This window comes from Crocodylus porosus, unplaced genomic scaffold (assembly GCF_001723895.1).
Source record: "Crocodylus porosus isolate Cpor-Errol unplaced genomic scaffold, CroPor_comp1, whole genome shotgun sequence".
Classification (NCBI taxonomy): domain Eukaryota; kingdom Metazoa; phylum Chordata; order Crocodylia; family Crocodylidae; genus Crocodylus; species Crocodylus porosus.
This window is the reverse complement of record NW_017728931.1, coordinates 10,373,257-10,379,248: the sequence shown is the minus strand read 5'-3', so window position 1 is coordinate 10,379,248 and position 5,992 is coordinate 10,373,257.

The window sequence follows — 5,992 nt, the reverse complement described above, 5'->3', positions numbered from 1 at the left end:
GAGATACAACACCAGTGTGAGTGGGTGCTCACTGGTGCACCTAGCATAGTTGATTTTGTTTTGTTTAACCCTTATTAATAAAATTAAGCCTGACCTTTAAAGCGAGCGTGATCTGCGTAAGCCCGACTATCAAAAGATCCTGTCCACAAAGATGATTCCCCAATTCTTAAATTCTGTACATGGAAAATTAATAAATTTGTAATGAATTTCCATGTATAGAATCTAATTATAGGGGGATCATCTTAAATTCATCCCCACACAGCTGCTGCAGGGAAAGCAGTGGGGTGTAGACTAGTGGTGGGGGAGGAGAAAGTACCTGCCCCGCCCTGCCCCCACAGGGCCTATAGCCTTCTCCCTGTGCCCACTTCCCCACTGTATCTGTGCCCCCCCGTGCCTGTCACCTGAGTTACTATGTGTTCCATGCCCCAGACTGGAATAGGGCTGGATCCAGGACTGATGGTAAGGGGCTGTGCAAGGCAGGGGGAGCAGGTGGCTGCAACATGCTCTGACTCCAGCCCTGACCCAGGCTCAGAGCTGCAGAAGGTGCCTGCACCCCAGTCCTTCTCCCAACACCTTGTACTCAAATCCAAGACAAAGGGTTTTTTCCCTTCATGTTGAGCAAAATACTGTAGCTATCATGACTGGTAAATTGGCATGTGCTGCAGACAAGAATCCTATCTTTCTTTCCAATGCAGGGAGAGTCATTCTCAGGCTTCACCAGACTGATGTTGGCTGCTCCTGAAGTGGCAGCTCTGTTAAAGCAGTCCCATGTATAGAGCATTCAAGTAGAAATTGATTTAAAATCTATTTTTTATCACAATTTATATTGATTTACTTTTTGCAATCAGTTTCACATCTTTATACAGTGATGCCTCCCATCTGAGTTTCATGCACTAATAATTACACTTTCCATGCATACAGGCTTGCCTCTCCATCCAAGCCTCTTGTAGTACTTTAGATGTTATTTTTCTCCATTTTGTAGATGGACAAGCTGAGATGCATATAGCTCAAGTCACTTGGAAGGTCAGAAAGAAACTAGAGGCAGATCCAGAAATAGAATTCTAGTGACTCCCAGTCACCTGTTCTAGCTTGTACAATTTTCATGGGTTTGGGCACATAATTCCTAGTGAATTTCACTGGAATCCAGATACCCAGCGCCCATCGGTCTTTTAAAAATCCTGACCTGTATCTTTTAGCAGAGCATTCTAGTAACTGGATTGTGAAGCACAGGGGAATATCTAAATCAAAGTGAAACTAATGGAGGTATTTCTATAAAATATCTCAATGTTTAAAATTTGGTTTTACAAACTCTAAGTTGTGAACAAGCCTGTCCCATATTGAAATCTACCAAACATACGCTTTCAGTGTTTGCTAATGTACTTTTCAGGACAAAATACAGTTTTGCCAATGATTTTACTTTGCTTTTGAAATAATGTGACTTTTCTTTAGGGCATGTGTTGAAATGGTTCTTATCTGGAGGATCTTAGATATGGAATTACTCCAGGGTGAATACAGGTAAAACTTGCCAGCTGCTTCTTCCTCTGAATTTATAGTGCAGGTAAGTTATCTTCTCTGGAACATATAGGACAACATTGGAACAATGTTGATAGGATTGCTGCAGGAGATAACAAAGCATCAGGTTCTGTGAGCTGTTGCATGTCAGCATGGCTTAATGGATAGGGCACTGGTCTCCTGAACTGCAGTCCATCGCTCAATTCCTAGTTATGTCAGTGGTTTGCTGGATGACCCAGGACAAGTCAGTTCACTGCTCTGTGCATTGGTTTCCCCATCTCTAAAACCAGAATAATGATATTGACCTCCTTTGAAATCTAAAGATAAAAAGTCCCGTGTAATGGCATCATATTATTACTGTATGTTCTCTCATTTGCTAAGAGAGCCTTTGATTGTTGAAAGGACATAATGAATGGCAAAATGTGATTAAATGAGACAGCAATAAAAAGCCTAATGCTAAAATTGCTTCTGACTTCCCTACATTAACTGGAAAAAAGAGATCTATGTTAATATCCGTCTGAGGCTTGATAGGATCTTGTGTTCTTCAGACAATCATAATTAAAATTAAATGTTAAAACCCCATTTTGGAAGGTAATTTGATCTGGAGACAGATGCAGGGTATTTATATACAAAGTAGGCTCAATTTACAATTCTGTATGCAGGATTTCAAATTATTAAGGTTTAGGACTTTTGTGAAGGCTCTACTGCTAAAATATGACTGGATGGAAGGGGAGGGAAAGGCTTGGGCTGATGGATCTGCCTGGGTGGGAATTTCATCTCCATGTCACTCTCCCCCCACCGCCACATCTTTGGATAGTGCCAAAGCACACCCACCAAAAACCGCTTGTCACTTGGGCTTTTACAAATAATTCTAAAGAGGCCTTCATTCTTCATCCCCCCCGCCCGCCCCCCATACATGCAACACTTGCAACCACTTTTCTAGGATGCTGGATAGTGCTCCGGCAGTGTATATTTCTTCTGCAGGGCTTGCCTCCCTATTGGGTTACTCTTATGATACGGGAACCATTTTCATCCATCACAGGATCCCTACTCTCTGCAACCTTATGTTTTAGTGCAAGGTTTTATATATATATATATGAGGGATCCCTTTTTTTTAAATGTTGGCAGTGCTTCACTAATTTGTAACTGAGAATGATCTAAGACCTAATCCAAAGTCCAGAGAAGTAAAGGCAAAAATTTGTATTGCATTTTATTGTGTCTGGCTATTAATTTGCCTAGTCAGAAGGGGTGTGTGCCACAGAGATCTGATCTGGGTCAAGATTTGGGCTTTCGATTCCAAGATAATACCCATCCCAAAATTTTAGCAAGAACATTTAGAGCCAAGGTTTTATTCTGAGCTTGCCTCTGCTTTATATGGAAAACGACAAAACAAAGCTTCATTTGTCCAAGCCAGGCTTTCTGACAGCATTGATATAGCAAGGTTTATAGTGGTATGAAAGGAATTATCTTGGTAATCCAAGATTTGGCCAGGCTGTCAAGTTCCCTCAGGCTCATGTGCTTCATAGGCAATTAAGAAGCACATCAGCATGGAAAATGCAAGGGTCTGTTACTTTCCTTCAAGCATTTGGCTGTTCAGCTGCACTCATAGCACCACAGTAAGATACTTCTCAAGAATAAGATAAGCACCTGTCACCCTGAGTAAACTGAAATGTTGAGAGTCTTATTTAAAGAATTTTTTTCATTGCACTTAACATTCCTTGGCTGAGTACTGCAGGTGGCTCTCTGCTGGGAAACTGCTGCTGTTTATGGCTCTAGCATTGTCATAATCCAGTAGAAGAACCAGCTTCCTTGTTTTAATATTAGTGTAACAGTCCAAAGCAAGCTGTAATATCTGGGCATCCTGGTTGGTTGTTTTTCTTCAGGTTGGGATTTTCCAAAGCTCTCAGCATTGGCTTAACTGCTCTGAGAAAAAACAATGGGGCTTTTATCCATGACTCCAGTAAGGGTAGAGTTTAGGCTAAGAAAGTATGTTCTTGAAAATCCTACCCTTTGCGCTTAACATTAAACAACAGTAGGAAAAATGGAGGGCTTTGACGAAAGGCGTGTCAGAACCTGAACAGCTGTCCAGCTAGTGTGGTTGAAAGCACACCAGCTTCTGCAGCCAGTAATGCCAAGGGAGCAACAGTGCAGGGTGGCAGGGGACCTGGTGCAGAGGCATCTGATAGCATAGCATGTGGTAGTAGGTGAGGCAGGTAGAAGGGCAAGTGATTGGGGATGGGGAGCCACAGAGGAAATAAGAGACAGGGGTTGGGAGATTTTGGACTTGATTCTTTGTCTCATACTGGTTCAATTCAAGTGGAGTGATTCCTGGCTCATGCTGGTGTGAGTGAGCCTAGTTCCAGGCCACTTCTCCAGTGGTCTTATGCTGGCCCTCAAAGTTACAGAGAGTAGAACTTCCAAGTGATCAGTGTTCTCTCTCTCCTCTGAGCTGGGGAGACAAGACATGCCAGACACAGGAGAGAGGGTTTGATGGGGGCTTGGACTGCATATGTTCCTTCCCACCATCACACCCATTCCTTTTTAGATGCAGGAGACTGGAGGGAAGTGCTTATTGCTACACACAGTGGGTGCATCTACACATGAAATAAAGGTGAAGCAATAAACTTCAGAGCAGTTTCAGCTAGAGTCAAATGTTCTCAAGTGCAGCAGCCCCAGGCTGGGAGGGAGCACAGAGGGTCAGCCCTGGGCTTTGGGTGGCAGTGTCAGGTGGCAGAATGGCTGGCTGGGGCATGAAGTTCAGCCAGGAGTCTACCCCCAGCTGACTGGGATGACCAAGTGGAATAAAGGGTTCCCATCTACATGTTTGTTTTGTCACATGTAATGATTCTGCTGTAAGATAGTACTGTCTCCAACAGTACTATCTTATGGCAGATTTAATTAGTTTACTACATTCTGTTACCAGTGCACATGTAGACTGTGACACTTTACTGTGGAGCTAATTAATCTGCTCTGCAGTAAAGCATGCATGTACATGCACCCAGTGAGCACATTTACAAGAGTGGGGATATGCATTTCCACAAGGACAAATAGTGGCACACAGTTGTGCCAATGCTAGTTGGCCCCAGGCATGTCCCTGTATGTGTGCTCTGGAGTGTGGTGGGGTAGAAGAGGCTGAGGCCAGCACCTGAGCTGGCCCCAGCTGCCTTAACTGGCATCTAGGGGGCCTCCTGGGCCATCAGTGGTGGTATTCTGGGTGCACTCTGGGTTTTTGGCGGTGCATGCTGCAGCCATATGCATTGCCCTGCTTTTTCTGCCATGGTTTTTTGTATACTGGGATTTCCCAGTATCTAATTTGAGTGCTACGCTGCAAATACACAGTGTGACAAACAGTCATGAGCGCTGCATGCATTTTGCGGCACCTCAAAAGGCTTTGGGGCACCAAAAACTGCATGTATCAGCTCATGGGGATACAGCCAGTGAGATCATAGATTCATAGATGCTAGGGTCGGAAGGGACCCCAACAGATGATCGAGTCTCACTCCCTGCCTGGGCAGGAAAGAGTGCTGGGGTCAGATGACCCCAGCCAGATGCCTATCCGGCCTTTTCTTAAAGACCCCCAAGGTAGGGGAGAGTACCACCTCCCATGGAAGCCTGTTCCAAATTTTGGCCACCCTCACCATGAAGAAGTTTTTCCTGATGTTTACCCTAAATTTGGTGTTGGTTTTGTGACCATTGTTCCTTGTTACCCCAAGAGCATCTCCAATACCTTGCTGCGCCTCCCCCACCCCTTAATGAATTTGTAGGCAGCCACAAGATCACCTCTCAGCCTTCTCCTCTTCTCCCTTAGTTTCTCCTCATAGGTCTTGGCCTGTAAACCCTTAACCATAGGAGTGGCCCTCCTCTGAACCCTCTTGAGGCTATCCACATCCTTCTTAAAGTACAATGCTCAGAACTGGATGCAGTACTCCAACTGTGGTCTGACCAATGTCACATAGAGGGGAAGTATCACCTCCTTGGTTCTATTTGCCTGCTCCTCCCAGCAGATGTCAGGGTAGTTTAGATCCCCCATGACAACCATGGGCTTTTCCAAGGATGGAGGCGAGACTAACTGGCCTATAGTTGCCCGGGTCCTCCTTCCTCCCCTTCTTGAAAATGGGAACCACATTGGCCCTTTTCCAGTCCTCTGGGACCTGACCTGAGCACCACGAGCGCTCAAACGGGCATGCCAGTGGTTCTGCTATGACACCAGCCAGTTCCTCTAGTACTCTCAGATGCATCTCATCCGGGCCTGCCAACTTAAACACATCCAGTCCATCCAAGAGACACTGCACCAATTCAGCGTCAACAGTTGGTGGGCTGGTGCCCCTCTACCCATCTAAGAACCTGTTAGGAGATTTATCTTGACCCTTGTTCAAGACACAGGCAAAAAACTCATTGAAGAGCTCAGCCTCATGCCCCCCCTGTCTGTCGCTAATTGCTCCTGCTTGTTCAGTAAGGGTCCTATGGTGCCCCACATCTT